This window comes from Labrus bergylta, chromosome 3, assembly GCF_963930695.1.
Source record: "Labrus bergylta chromosome 3, fLabBer1.1, whole genome shotgun sequence".
NCBI lineage: Eukaryota > Metazoa > Chordata > Actinopteri > Labriformes > Labridae > Labrus > Labrus bergylta.
In genome coordinates this window covers 7,460,582-7,476,384 of record NC_089197.1, presented here as the reverse complement: position 1 = coordinate 7,476,384, position 15,803 = coordinate 7,460,582, and the positions used below count along the sequence as shown (strand labels likewise).

Genomic DNA, 15,803 nt, shown 5'->3' with positions numbered 1-15,803 from the left:
TACCAAGTGGCCCGTTTAGTTCAGTACATATTAATTAGCGTTTCCATTGTCTAAAGTTGAAATGTTACCAAAAATACAGATCCATACTATCCTACTTTTTTTGCTCCCCTTCTGTTGGGGTGCCAAGCAGACTGATTCGACCCTAAAGGCCGGAGCTAGACAGACTGCAGTCCATTGATTGGTGGAAAGAATTGACACTTCCTGTGTCATTTTGCAGAGAGTCACTTCAGGACTGTTTTTGTTAGTTTAAAGTTGACCAAAAACACGACCAGAGGTGTAAATATGCAAACGGCTTTGAGATGATTTATGAGTTAATTAGTGAGGTGCATGTTTCTATGACAGGAGCGTCAAAAGGTGCTGAGTCTGGAGGAGAGAAAAAGACGGAAAGAGCGGAAAGACGGGATGAGGTGAGATGGAGGAGAAGACTAGGGGACAGATAAGAGGAAATAAAGCAGAGAAAACAAGGACAGTAATGAAGAAGAAGAAAATAAAGGAGGAGGAGGAAGACAAAAGGGAGATAAGAAAATGAAAGATGCAGGAGCTCGGGGACAGAGAGCAGAAAATAAAAGAAGATTTAGGCAATAGAGAGGAGATGAAACAGCACAAAAGAGGAGGGAGAGGAGTCAGTAAATAAGGTCCAGGCTGAGTTGTGCGATGCGGAGGAGTATTGGCCCTTCAGCCTCAAACTCTCATAAACAGAGCGAGCAGATAAAAGTGAGGGACAGGGCCACTAAAGAGGAGTTTAATAGGCAGCTTTTGTTGATTCTGCAGGACCTGCACAAAACGCTTACACTTCGGGGCTCTAATTGTAGCCGTAAAAACAAAAGAGTCGGCCGGTGTTATATGGAGGAGGGCTGCAGCGCTTTCAGCCTCCTCGGTCGTCTAATCAGAGCTGAGGACAGCACTGGAGGGACGGACAGGAGTCTAATGGCTGTAAATTAAAGGATAACACAGAGAGAGAACAATCAGCTGCTTTCTCAGACAGTCCTTTGAAACACTCGCTCACCGTCACCACATCAAAGCGAAAGTTTCCAAAGTCAGAGTGAAGGTCGAGCTGCAATCCAAAGACGTGACAGTAAACATCGACTTCAAACCACAACTGAGCACTCTGGTGTTCTTAAATGGGCGCTACTTTGTGCATACTTTGGGATCTAACAAACTAAAGCCCTTTGTTGTTGTTTTTTGTGAGGGCCAGCGAGTTTTTCAAATGTTTACAATGAGGAAAGACAATCTAAGTAGAAAGTGGTCGCCTGGAGAAAACAAGACCTACTGTTCTACTTCCTCCTCAATACTTCACTTATTTTTGTTTTTATTGTTTTACCAAATTGGACCAAATTTTTCCTCCTGATGTAAGATATAGGACGTAAAGAGAACGACAAAAAAGAGCAACAGAGACCGCTATAAGACGCTAAAATGAGAATATCTGCCTTAATATCAAAGCTGTGTGTAGTTCGACAGAATCACAAAATCAAGAGAACATACTGGAGAACAGAAAACATAATGCAGCAGTTTCATGACATGCACAGAGATCTTAGCTCAGATCACCGATCACACCCCTTCCCGCTCGCTGGAGGTGAATTCTTCTGATTGATGACATCTCTTTCTGGAGTTTTGTGCAAATGCATTAAAGCACAAAACGAACTGAAAGAACGAGCTTCAAAACACGGATACTTCAGATCAAAATAGCGACACTCCCTTTCATAAACAGATAACCGTCTGGATTCCTGTGGTTGCACCTGCAGGGAGTCTCCCTTCACAGTGGGGGGGGGGGGGGGTGGGGTGGGAGGCGGCATCCACTGTGATAATGCAATTAAGGGCTGACAGCAGCGCTCGGGTTCCTACTCAGACTGAAGGGCTCTTTAGCAGCGAGCTAATCACACAGGAGATAGTTCTGATTAAGAGAATAATCAGCTGGCACTTCCTGCATTGGAGGGGGGGATGGAGATAAGAGTGGAAACGAGTAATCATGTCCACTCGCTCTCTCTGTTGACCTCACTGACCGACCCCCCCCCACACACACACACACACACACACACACAAAGATATGACAGCAGAGTGCATGTCCAAATAAAGTTTTGAATTTCTGCAGCTGAGATGTGCGTTGTGACAGAAGATAAAAAAGCGTCTGTCACCATGCCATGAGCCGAGCATTAAACGACTCTCAAATAACAGGAAATCATCCGTTAACAAACAGAATTCACACGTGTACGACACATCGCCATCATCACACGCCCTGTTTGTACACAGTAACGCGATCATCCCCCCTTAGCGTCTGATCATTTTTAATTAAAGTGTTTTCCCGCCCAGCAGGAGACTTTCATATTAGATTTGTCCCCGCTTAAAAAAGTGTTTGTTCAGCACACCGGCGTAATGAACGGCCTTTTAGTTCATGCCGGAGACGGAATTAATAAACGCTCCAGATGTGTTATTAAAGAACCTACATTCTCCACCTCGCATGCAAACGTATTAGTAACCTCCAAGGCGTCCCCGAGCGACGCAGCAGTAAGGAAGCGAGCAAGAGAAGTGGTTCAGATAGAAGTGATTGTACCCGACCTAAAAAGCCTCTGCATGTTTCTAATAAGCTCCACGAGCAGAAACGTGCTCAAACTAGGATCAATATTGAAAATGCTTTTGAAAAATGGAGAGAGGTTAGAACACAGAAAGGTTTACAGACCCATGCAGAGCTGGATAAACACTGAAGCTTCAGTGTCCACCACATGGTGACCTGCGTGAGCATCGACTCTAGAGAGGAGGGGGAGAGACAGCTTTCTGTAATGTTTTGAATATGGACTGCAGTACCCATTTTAAACACTAGGTGGCGGAGTTACATACTGCTCCTTTAATATTGATCATAAATCACAGATTTAATCGACCTGATCGAATCAAACATAAATAAACTTGATCAACATCGTCTGAAAGGAAACCTGTCAAATCAGGAAGTGAGACAGCACTTAAAGAGCGAGTGGGAGCTGAAATTGCATCTCTGAAACATGACTAAGCACCCTGTCCAAAAAACGTCTTTCCCCTCTCTCCATTTTTGCGTCGTCGCTCTCCTCACCAACCGTCATCTTGAAGATTTCTGCGAACTGACTTAAAAAAAATCTCAAGAGCTAATGTGAGGGGGAAAAAAATGCCTCGTGAAGCTCTTCAGAAACCGCATCTGCTCCGTCCTCTGCCCCGAAGCAGCGCTGTATCGTGTTTCAGCCTCTCACTGCCCTATTTCTCTCCGTCCTCAGCCTCCGCTCTGCATCACAGACCACCCGCTGCTCCTTTTCCCTCTGACCAGCATCACAGCTCTTCAGCAAAAAAAACAAAATCTTTCCTTCAGCTGACAGTATCTGCCTGACTAAATGATAAAAAAAAGAACTTCTTTCCAGTCTTGCAGAAAAGAGCACAACCTGCACGGAGAGAGCATTTCCTCCTCAGGCGGGTAGCAGGTTAATCCCGCTGTGACACAGAACTGAATATTACATCACGAGTTGAATATAACTCATCTTTCTCATCAGCGATCAAGACATGTTTCTGTGTTTGTATGAGTCGCCGTTACATGCAGCCTGCGCGGTTCATCCTCCTGTTCTGATTTTAATTTGATTCCTTCAGGTCACAGAACGCGCTGGACTTAATCTGCCGTGCTGTCGCCGCGCGGGCTGCTCCGGGAACGTTATTCGTGTATTTCTTTGTGATTTATCGGAGTAAGCTGAGGTGGGATTAGTGGCTTTGTGACCATGGAAGACCTTTCATTACATTTCCCTTTAGTCCCACCGCCACAGGCAGGATCTCACCGTGATACACTGTCCTCTCTGTCCCACTCATGAACCAGACCACACAGCTCATTTTACACTCTTTCCAGCACACAGAGGTTTTTAACCCTTACACTGCTGTGGAGATTTTATTCATCCGGCAGCGTTTGCAGGTGTTAAAACCTGCTCCCTTATCTTTAAATTCTCAGATGATCCGAGTCAAAAACGTCCAGACTGGGTGGAAATGTTTAGAGGATCATTCTAGATTTTTGTTTTTGTTTTTAAGATTTGTTTTTGGTTGTTTTGTGCCTTTATTGTAGAGACAGGACAGTGGATCAAACCTGGGCCGCCCGCTTGGAGGACTACAGTCTCCATACATGGGGCGCGCACACTAACCACTGCGCCACCAGCGCCCCCAAAGAGGATCATTCTAGTATTTTTAACCTAGCTCATGTTTTTGAATCTATTTTGGACTCCTAATTTAAAAGCCTGTTACATAATCCTTGAAAGCCATCATGTCTGATCAATGTACATAAACAAGTTAAATTACATCCAAACTAGAGCCCGACCGATAAATTGGCCAGCCGATAATATCGGCCGGTATTAGCATATCCAGTGACTCTCGGTATCGGCTAATTTATCGCAAAAATGCGCAGATATTACGAGAAGTCATTTCACAAGTCAAATAGCATTTCATTTGAGTTGTATTACCCCGCAGTTGTCCTTCACGCTGTCATCAGCAGAGAGCGCTATATGGATTACAACAAGCATCATCACTCTCCAGAGTGTTGAGCAGTGATGCATGTAATGCTCAGTTACTTTCCAGTTGAGTGGCCGTCTTGTCTTCAGTATTTATCTTTTTCACAAGTGTTTGATAACTGCATTTGAGGGATCAACACAATAAACGTGTGTATTTATCGCTAAAAAAAGAAGACAGCTCTAAGAAAGATATTGGCCGATAAATCATTATCAGATTTTTTTTCTCCCTCCCCAATAAAGATCAGTATCAGCGCCATAAATCCCATATCAGTCAGGCCCTGATCTAAACTTATATCGTGTACAAATAATTTTGCACAAGAAGATTGCTTCAGTCACTGCAGTCAAGGTACGTTTACACAAAACCAATCCACTGAAGTCAGACATAAAACACACGTGAGGTATATGTGCACCTCCTGCTGCAGCGCTCTAAAGCAGGAGGTGAAAAGGAGCCCTGTCATAACATCTTAAAGGCAAACAGGTAAATAAAGCTCAGCGGAAGCTCGTGAGATGAAGAGAAAGAACGCTTTGATAATTCAACAGATGAGAGGAGAAGCAGAGGGATCAACAACCGGCTCTACAAACGCTCTGATCACTAAAGGAGGAGGAGAGCCAACACGCTGGAATATAGATGGTCCTGGAAGTATTCATCCTACTCCTTTTTACACTTTTTAATTTCTCTTTTATCTTCATTCAGAGGAGGGATGTAAAGAACTTCAGCTTCACGTTGTGGCTTTGCTTTTCAGGTTTATTTATAACTTTTAAATGAAAACCCCCTAGAGGTTGCGATGGCGGTCTCGATGCTGGAAATGCTGTCTCATCCAATCCTGAGCTGGGGCGAGTTTTTAAACCTCCTGACAAACCATTACGCCACGCCTGCCTGTCAATCAGGTCAGCTACGTTTTTACAAGCTGCAATGCAACCGCCCGCCACTAGTCAGGGCTGTTACAAAAGACCAACATAGCTCAGGCTAAAGGGCCTTCTCGTCTGGCTCTACTACCCTGATGTAAACAAGCACAGTGAAAGGATAGCGTCTCGTAGAAGCAGCGCATCTGGTCGTATTTTTATCTAGTAAGTTGAGATATAAATGTGTGTATACTTGTGTAACCACATTTATCACAGACATGTGGGCGTTAACCTGCAAGAAGGACGAGTGCTGCTAACGTTAGCCACACTCACAGACCAAATGACATCGTTTACCTGCAGATGAAATTAAATTAATTGTGCTTTTTTCTTTACTTTTTTTTTGTGTTAACATTAGGGCACGACCCATATTTGATTTTTGGGGCCGATACCGATATTGGGGAGGTCCAAAATAAGATGGTAACTCAACTCAAATGAAATGCTATTTGACTGGTAAATACATCTAGTAGTAAGAAAGAAGATAGGCCCGCACACTCGCCCAATTGCAGCAAAAAAGGGTTAATGATCACCTGAAGAAGACCTCTGGTCGAAAACGTAGTGATGTGATTATTAAAAAAACCTTTTTTGTGGTAACTGAGCAAGTGTGCAGGCCTATCTTCTTTCTCAGTTTTGCTATTAATACCAGCACATATCTGCGATAAAATTAGCCGATACCGATAGTCACTAGATATGCTCATTTCAGACGATATTATCGGCTGGTCGATAAATCGGTCAGGTTTCAATGACTTGAAATTTACATTTAATCTCTAGAAACATCTGTAGGGCTTCTTCCATCCATTACTGTAACTTCGGCTTGACTTCATTTGAGATGATTAATTTTATCTGCGTCATTCTGCACAGCCTTCCTAACATCAGGACTGACATAAATCAATCTGAAAAGGGACAAAAACACAAAAAAAAGATGGCTCATGTCATGCATGACAGATGAAACAGGACTCCAAAAACAAAACAAAAAGACGCATCAAAGTGAAACAGAGTGACACTTGACCGAGGACGTCTAGTGAATGTGAGGTCTGAGACCGACGAGGAAAAACTTAAAGCCACATGGATGAAAGTGAAGTAGTTGTTGCAACGTTAATCATCAGTTTTCACTCTGCGGTTCTTTGGAGTGATTTCAGTTTTAAAGTCTCCAAAGATGAGCTTCAGTTAGCTATGCACACAAACAGCCTCCAGAGGGGACACTTTTCACTTTCAGACTGTGACAACAATTCAGATCCAACACTTTAAACTCCAGAAAGGAAGTTTAACCAATGCTTCTACTTCACCCAGAGCCCTTTTCTTCACATGTATCAGTACCTCTACATGAGAAAAGAAGGAGTTAACTTTGCCAATTCTGTCTACAATCCTGCTGTTTTCGTACAAACAAAATAGATAAACAGAAACAAGTCAAACCTTTAAGGGAACACGTGCAAGCAGAGACACAGTAACCAGCACGGCAGCAGCGACCTTCGCCCTGTCCTACCTGGAGACTTCTTTATACGCTCAGTATGATCCAAACATGTGGTTACAAGTCCAAGTTCAGCTGCACGGCCGAGGGAGTCGACATCCCCTCCTCCTTCTAATCCTCCTCTTTTAGAGCTCCAACAATAAACTCCACAGCTCTTTTCTCTCTCTCTGCAGACTTTTGTCCCACTTCTTCACCCTCTGTTGCTGCTTCTTTGCCCTCCTTTCCTTCCCCTCTGACGCTCTCCTCCCACTGCTCCTCCTCCTCCTCTTTCTCCTTTTCCTCCCCGTGCACAAACACGCCATAAATCGCCCTCCACCTCAGCTCTGATTTCAGCCCCCCCCCTTTTCTCCTTCCTCTCTTCTCTCTGGGCTGTAACTGAAGCGGGTTCAGCTCCGTTAGTCAGAGGTGGTGGGGAGGAGGAGGAGGGAGGTGGAAAAAGGAGAAATAACAGGGAGAAAGGAGAGGTGTCACCTTACATACAGTCAGGAATAATAGAGAGGAGCGTTGTGTTTTTTTTTTTTTTTTCCAAAGCCGAGGAATGCAAAAGTCTTTCAGGACTCTGGAGAAAAAAAAAAGCAGAGTTTGGATTTGTTTTTTCCCCCAGTGTGTTCAGAGGGAGCAGCATGCTTTGTTCACTTTTAACCAATGAACCGGCACATTAACCGGTCGACAATGAGAGACTACACTTTAAACCCCACTGTGTTTTCTGCCTTTGTCTATCCTAACTCTTAGAAAGAAATGAAGGAGAAGCTCGAGTCCCGCTGGCTGTGTTGTTGTCAGAGCCGTGTTTACATGGACGGCCGGCTCCTCCCCTTGTGTATAAAAGCTGTTTAAGTCAAGAACTAGAGAGAAGAAGAAGAACATACTCACTGATTATTTGGATGTTAGTAAGAGTTTTTAGATCACTCTCATTCTGTAACTGTTTACAAGCAATCTGAAGCTACAAGATAAAGAGCGCTAACATGAGCATGCTAACACAACAACACAGGACACAGGTGATGGACATTTATATTGATCCTACTTTGACCACGTTTCTGTCATGTCTTCCATCGCCGCAACACCTGTTGCTCTCATATCTGGCAAACCGAGTAGCCTACCTTCTCTGGTCCAAACAAATCCAGAGCATTCAGGAGCAGAATCTAAAGTTAGAAGGAGGACATACTGGCTGCTGCTTTGTTGTCAGAGAAGCCAGCACTTCAACACAGCATGTTTCCTTAATGTCTGATCATATAGTAAGGTACCTTTATCACCCAGACTCAAAAACTCTCTTGGGAACAGAAATTCCAAGTCCATGGTGCTGTAGTCAAATATTAACCAGCTCTGAAATTGAAACTGAAACCGGCTTAACTAGTTTAAATTAAGTTCCTGGTTTAATATATAACCAGTCTTTGATGTTGCACTCTGTTTAACTGTTTCTACACTGGGTCACAGACTATAAACACCTGGAGTTCCTGCTTTGTGCAGGTATTCACTCGTAGCTTTGTATTTGTCAAACAAGTTTTGGCTAATCCTTTGTTTTCGCGTGCCTGGAGGCAGGAAGGCGAGCTCCACATTAACAGTTGCATCATGAGGGAGTGTAGCTCTCTGTAATTACAGAGCACACACACGCAGAGCGGATGGAGCGACTCGTCGGAGCACGCTGCATGCCTGAGCTAACGAAGCTTCGCTGAAAGATGCTTCATTAAAGCCCAGAGATCAGTGGAGTGGATCAGCAGGGAGCCTGAGAGCCCAACGCACCTCCACCGCTCTTATCTCCTCTCTGGAAACAAGTCACACACTATCTGAGCTCACGGCCCCCCCGGGGGGGGGGACTCTACAACACGCATGAGCTGAATCACAGCCTGTAATCACAGCCTGCAGTGTAAACTGTGTGCGAAGATTGGAGATAGTTCTACCTCCTTCCTCGCTAACCCCAGGAGGTTATTCACTGTTATTCTATACCTAATAAGATTCTGATCATGTATACAACTCTCACTTTGCAGTTCCCTCCTTCCTCAGTTACATTAGCGTCAGTCAGATAGCAGAGGGTAATATGAAAGATAGCAGTAAGATGTTATCCTGATGCAATGGTCACAAGAACATTTGGTGATAAGATTCATTGCTGTGTTGTATCCTAGCAACCTTTTACAACTGAAAAATTGAGCTTTGTAGGGAACATTTAAGGAGTTACTGTGTGCATTTCTACTCCAGAGAGCAGGGTGATACTTCATTTTAATACAATGTATTTTAAAATAATACAATCTCTGTTATTTTAAAGGTCACATATTAAACTAATCTACTTCTCCATATTCACTAATATGTGTCCCTAGTCTGTCTACAAACCCCCCAGTGATGAGAAAGGTCCATCCTCTCTGTCTTCTGCCTGCTCCACTTTTCAGAAAATGTGTGCTCAAACAGGCCGTTTGGAGATTTTCCCTTCATGACATCACAAAGGGCAGTAGCCCCTCCCCCAGGTGGGTGACACTCCCACAGCTAGGTGTTTGTTCTGCCCTCTGAGTCTGCCTTCTCACAGTAAACAATAGGACATGGAACGAGAAAGACCGAGACACCCAAGAACCTCCCAGAGAGGGGGCGTGGTCAGACACAGCTCATTTACATATTTAAAGGTACAGACACAGAAGAGAGACAGCACCGTCTAAATTGCACAAAAACATTGGCAACGATTCGCTCCAGAAACATGCAGTTAAATGATTATTTTTGGGCTTTTTATGCCTTTAGAGAGAGGCAGTCGGTGGATAGAGTCAGAAAATGGGGAGAGAGAGAGAGTGGGGAATGATATGCAGGAAAGGAGCAAGGGGTCGATTCGAACCTGGGCCCCCTGCTTAGAGGACTATAGCCTCCATTAGTTACTCGCGCCCCCAGAAACATGCAATTAAGACCGTTTGAAGGAGTTCACCTGCACCTTTGCAGATTAAAAGCAAAGAAGTGACTCAATCTTGGGTGCCTAGGGTTCTATTTTTGTTGCTTTGGTGTCAACAAACGTAGAGGTATCGTTTGATTTTTACAAGAATTGTACTGAAGTTAGAGAATCTGGTGTCATGACAACCCCCGAGGAGAAACACTGACCAACACTGTCATAAAAAAAAAGACTTTAACAAGATACGAATACAAAGAAATCTCTGTTGGGTCTTTAACTTTTTATGTCCAAGATAGAAAGAAAGGAAAGCACTGCAGTGTGAGCCAATACTTCTCCTCGGAGATGAGACCAGATTTTAACCAACACGGGTCAGCAGGTCAACGACACTTCCTTCAGTTTACTCCAAGAAAAACAACCTCCTTCTCACCGCCTGCTGTCCTCCGGGTGTGAGCTGTGTGAGAGCGAGAGGATCAGGTGACCGTCCTCCAGACGACTTAACAATTTAACATCAACACTTCCCTCCTTGTTATGGGGTCAGAGGTCAGGTTTACGGGCCCACGGTGGCTGGCTGGTAGCACATAAACAAGAGGAGGAGGAGGAGGAGGAGGGGACGCAGGCTCGACTGTCCTCAGTGAACATAGAAAGAGTCAGTGGACAGCGGAGGGCAGGGTCGAGGAGTCAGATTTCCCCCTTGCACCTGCTGCACCTCCTCCTCCTCCTCCTTCTGACTTCCAGGGACGTCTGAACTCTGCAGCCTCTCAGTCTTATCTGCTCCATCGATACGACACTTCCTGCTGTGGAAGATGAACCGTGCAGCTTCAGTTACAGCACAGAGACGCTGAGCCTGCAAATCCACTTACAAAGTAAGAGGCCAGCTACCATAAAACTTCTTCCCAGTTATTCAATCAATGACTACCTGCTGGTCTGCTCGCTCTCGTTGGATATAGGGGGTTTTCTGTTGGAGGCAGCCCAATCTGAAATCTTAAAAGTCACATATCCTCCTCCTCTTCAACCAGTGTAAATAAATCTCAGAGCGCTACAAAACATGTGTGTGAAGTGTCTTGTTCTAAATCCACTCTGATCCTGTATTTGATCATGTCTATAAACCCTTCTATTTCAGCTCTGCTCAGAACAGGCTGTTTCTGGGTCTGTACCTTTAAATGTAAATGAGCTGTGTCTGACCACGCCCCCTCTCTGGAAGGGCTTGGGTGGACTAAACTTGTCTAGTGTGTATCCAGCCTTTGTCTAAACCTAAACCAAGGTAGAACCGCACACACACACATCCCTGCTTTTCGCACATATTCCATTGTTAAATAAGCAGATTTGATCAAGCAGCAGCGTCATAATCAATCTAACGATGTTTAAAATCCATAAGACTTAAACGTCTTTTAAGGACAACAACAGCTGAGCTCTTTTAAATTCATAAAGCAGAGGATCACCTCTCTCTCTCTCTCTCTCACTGTAAACATGTGCTGCCCTCTGGCTCTGTGCTGCACACCCACACACACTGTATAAATAATATGACAATAGACTCACAGTTTACAGATTCTCTCTCTCTCACACACACACACACACACACACACACACACACACACACAAGAGCTCTCCTGTCTGTTTTCTCGCGGCTCCGGCTGCCTACACACTGAACATTCAGATACACACAGAGTCCGCTTCAGGATGCTGGAGTGTTGGGGTCAGAGTTTCTGCTCAGAATCTATTATAAGCAGTCAGCTGTTAAATATTCACCTGCTGCTTCCAAGCACAGATACAGATTCATAATGTCCCACGGAGCAAACATACCATAATATATCTGTGGGGGGTTCGTAGGTTTGACGATCGATTCGCATGACTCCAACGCCTTCACGGCCGGTTGCTGAGATTCCTGACTTTATCCTGTTTTTTCTTCTCTCAGAAATAACTCTCCTGCCCCCTGGACGATTTATCAATCTAAAAATGAACAAATACAAACTTCTGTTAGAGTTTCCATTTCTGTCGTTTTTACTGCACCACAAACAGAATCTCATTCTGTGTCCAATAAAAACAGTGTGCACAGACTAATGGGGGAAATAACTCTGACTAGATCGACTTCTTCTTCAAAGTTAATATGAAAAAGAGATGGTGAATGCTTTTATCTAAAATCCTGAAGATGCATCAAAGTAACGCAGAACATCATTTCACATCACTTGATAACTGAAAAGCTTTGATGCTCCAATTTTGCAAACTAGTCATAACATTAAAGGAGCAGTATGTAACTCTGACCCCTAGTGTTTAAAAAGAGTACTGCAGTCCAAATTGAAAACATTGTAGAGAGCTGTCTGATCATGCAGTAAGGTCATTTTATCATTTCACTCACTAGATATCTTACAGATTGCTCCTTTAAAGAATTGATGTTGACCTAAGATGCACTTTCACTCTTGTAACATGCAGATACAGAGAGTCGTATGCACACCTGCACACTTAGCTAACACACGAGAGGACAGAGGAATATATGGATGTGACTCTTCAACATCGTCATTCTGAACCCTGTGTGTGTCTTCAGTGTTTTTTTGGGGGGGAAAGCAGCTGGAATCAGCCTTGAGAAAATTATAAAATAAAGCTCAGCGACCCGGAGGCGACGGGCGCTCCATCATGTGGCCGAGCTGCAGATGAATCTCAGCGGAGGCAGAATGAGAGCCTGCAGGCGACGAAACCACCAGCTGCTCTTTCAGTGACCCCGACTCAGAGAACATGCTTCATCTGAGGCTGCAGGGTCGCTGCGTCTGCCCACACACACACACACACACACACTCCGTCCTCTTCTCCTGCCTCACCGCTCTGACAATCATGTCTGTCGTTCCACAGCGGCCTCAAGACGGAAACTGAAACTTTTCCATGGACTCATTCCACCAAATCAGAGCAGATTCACGAGCACAAAACGTGATTCCTCTCAGCTTTGAAGAAAAGATGGCGGACTGGTTCATGTTACATAATCATATGAATCGGTACATTAGGGATTCATTACGATGCAGACTGACAAAAATTCAATCTGTTCATTCTGGCTGAAACATTTCATTATAAACGTCTTGCTTTTCAGCATCTCCTGCAGAATTTAAACACAAGTTCAAGTATAACTTTCACGTTTAAAAGACGCATTTTTAATACCTATTTTTTCATCTTAAAAGTAGGCTGCGTCTTATACACCGGTGTGACCGATATATCAGAATAAAACGCTGAAACGCGCCGTCATTACAGAGAGTGCAGCCGCCACCATCACACACTGCGAGCGAGGTGACACGTTTATTAATAATAATAATAATAATAATAATAATACTTTTATTTATATAGCGCTGTACAAAAGTTAATAAAATACAGTTAAAAAATAATTAAAAACACACTGACTCTCAAAAACACACAGAGAAATCATAACTCATACACAACAGTAAACAGATCGGGTCTTTAGCTTAGCTTTAAATACCTCAACAGAACAAGCCTGCCGGATGTCCAGAGGTAAACTGTTCCACAGCCCGCTCACAAACTGTCTTCTTTCTGACCTTTGGGACACTCAGAAGACTCGTCCCCTGAGAACGCAGGGCTCGGGCAGGCACACAGGGGTTCACCAGGTCAGTAAGGTACAATGGTGCGCTGCCATTTAATATTTTAAAAGTTAGCAGCAACACCTTAAAATCTGCTCTGGCATGTTTGAAAATCACTTCTCCCTCCCTCGTGCATTTAAAGCCAACATACTGTTCCGTAAATAAAGCTTGTGGAGCGCTCTTTTGATTGAATGGTTACTATATAAAACGTAACGAGTGACCAGCGGAGTCGGGCAGAGAGACTCGCTCACTGTCGGTACTTCACAACTCTCCCTGCAGGCTGAGAGGTCAGATACTGTACTGATGATAGTAGGAGCGCCAACTCAACATGGTGAAAACAGACGAAGCTAAAAGAGCGACACAGCTGAACACAAACTGTAGATTTCAGGACGAAATTTTAAAACCTTTTCCTTCTGTCTGGGAAACCCCCCCAAAACCGACTCCGTCTTATCAACTGGTGCGACTATTATTCCAGGTTTTTACGGTAACCTCTGTTCTCCCAAAGACTTCGATGTTATAGGGGCTCAGTTGGTAGAGTCATCGACTCTCAACCGGAAGGTCAAGGCTTCGTTTTAATTCGATTCAAGCTCGGCGTCTCTTTGATTTATAAAAATACTAAGAGCTGTCTTTGAAGCACACTTTAACCCTCAGGCATCAGTTTAATTCACTACCCTCTTAAGTCACTAAGGACAACATGTAAAAGGATAAAATATACTTGCCAGAATGCTGGCATTTAAAGGGTTAAATTCCTCATAATTATTCAATATTTGATAGTTTTTAGCAGGGCTGAAGTTGTTTAAGAGATTTATGCAAAAAAAAGAAATAAATATCAATCTGTTCTATTTTTTTTATCTTTTTAAGATTTATTTTCGTGCCTTTAATGCAGAGAGAGGACAGTGGATAGAGTCGGAAACCAGGGAGAGAGAGCGGGGAATGACATGCGGAAAGGGGCCACGGGTGGAAGCGAACCTATTTTCATAGAAGTTTCTGTAAATTGGACATTTATTAAAACAAAATAAAATGTTGCATTTTAAAATGTGTGAAGAGAGAGACTTTCATACAAAAATGTTTGCCGTGTGGACTAACACAGCCAAAATGATGTCCAGATAAAGAGGAAACATTTGCCCAAATGGACAAAAATGTCCATCGTGATGCAAGAGGGTTAAATCATCCATCATCAATTTGAATTTTTTGTCAAATTTCTCAGGAAAATGAACAAAATATGTTGAGCATGAACTAAAGTGAAACTTTCTAAATCTGACTCAGAGTCAGATCATTTATTTAATCCTTGTCCATGTGAGACAAGAGGAGGAGGAGTCATGTAAGAGGAGGACGTCTGTTGTTGCTGTCTGTCCAACCACTCGTTATTCTGACACTTAGCTCTGCTGCAGCTCCTCCAAAATAAAACGACATGTTGCTGAGTCAGCAGAAACTTTCTGCTCGCAACACTCACTCCTTAAAATAACTTTTTTTTACCATAGCAGCTTTTTTTAAATCAATGTTCTGACAGGTTGAGAAAGACATGAGAACATTTGGCATATAGAAATATATAGAAATAAAAAAAACTTTAAAATAAAATGAGAAAGAGTGGACGGTAAATGTGCTGAAAGAAGGGGGCAAGTCGTGCAGTGTGAAGAACCACAGAAGAAGAAGAAGGGACATTCAGGGGTTTTGGGGTCCTACAGGTTAAACTGTAACCAGTTAGAATGATACATGTTGTCCACAATAAGGCGTGTAGCTGACCTGATTGACAGGCAGGCGCGATGTAACGTTTTTTCAGGAGGCTTAAAACCCGCCTCAGCTCCAGCTCTCAACCAACAAGACGCCATTAGAGAGATTTGACGGTTCAGTGCTTACAAGTCGTTGTTCTTATAAAGCTGATTTTTGACACTGACCAGGAAGTAGTTTTAAGAAATTAGACGCATTTCAAGAAGAGTGAAAGTTTCTCTGAGGCAGCCATTATGCATGCAAAACACACACACACACACACACACACACACACAAACACACACACACACACACAGGTGCCCTGCTAGCCCTCTCTGTAGCCTCTTCCTGTCCCCCATCTTATTAAGCTGCCCTCAGTTGATCTCTGCGCTGTCACGACTGTCAGCCGTCAGCGCTAACAGGAGCAGACAGCACGCTCTGTATAGAACATACACACACACACACACACACAAACACAAACACACGCTGCAGAGCTTTAACACGACCCCATGCAGCAGGAGCAGCCGTGTGATGTAACATCTACACATGTGGACCACACTGTTCAGAGCTGATGTAAACCGCTGTCACTCAATCGATCAGTCGGTCTGGAAAAGGGGAAAAGCAGTTTCAGGTTCGCTGCTCCTGCAGGGTCTTTTAACGTCATGTGTCCCCCCCCCGTGTTCCCCCCCCCGTGATGTTGTTATATGAACAACAACATCAGGAGGATTTCAGGGGGCAGTCCTCCTGAAATTCTCCAAAAACTTTCAAGAGTGCAAACGTGAAAAAACGGCTTAAATCTG

The 15,803-nt window shown here is 43.8% G+C and overlaps 1 protein-coding gene across 3 annotated transcripts in view; it reads right to left on the bottom strand.

The window, feature by feature from the left end:
* large2 (LARGE xylosyl- and glucuronyltransferase 2) overlaps positions 1-15,803 on the bottom strand; it is a 71,179-nt gene that overhangs the window by 19,722 nt on the left and 35,654 nt on the right. The window contains exon 1 of one of the 3 annotated variants that reach the window (XM_065952583.1): positions 6,813-7,103. The exons of 1 other annotated variant lie outside the window; for it this stretch is intronic. The gene's annotated coding sequence lies outside the window, so the exon portion shown is untranslated. Of the gene's footprint in view, positions 1-6,812; positions 7,104-15,803 lie in introns of those variants that run through there. One more of the 3 variants, XM_065952584.1, reaches the window with a different exon arrangement.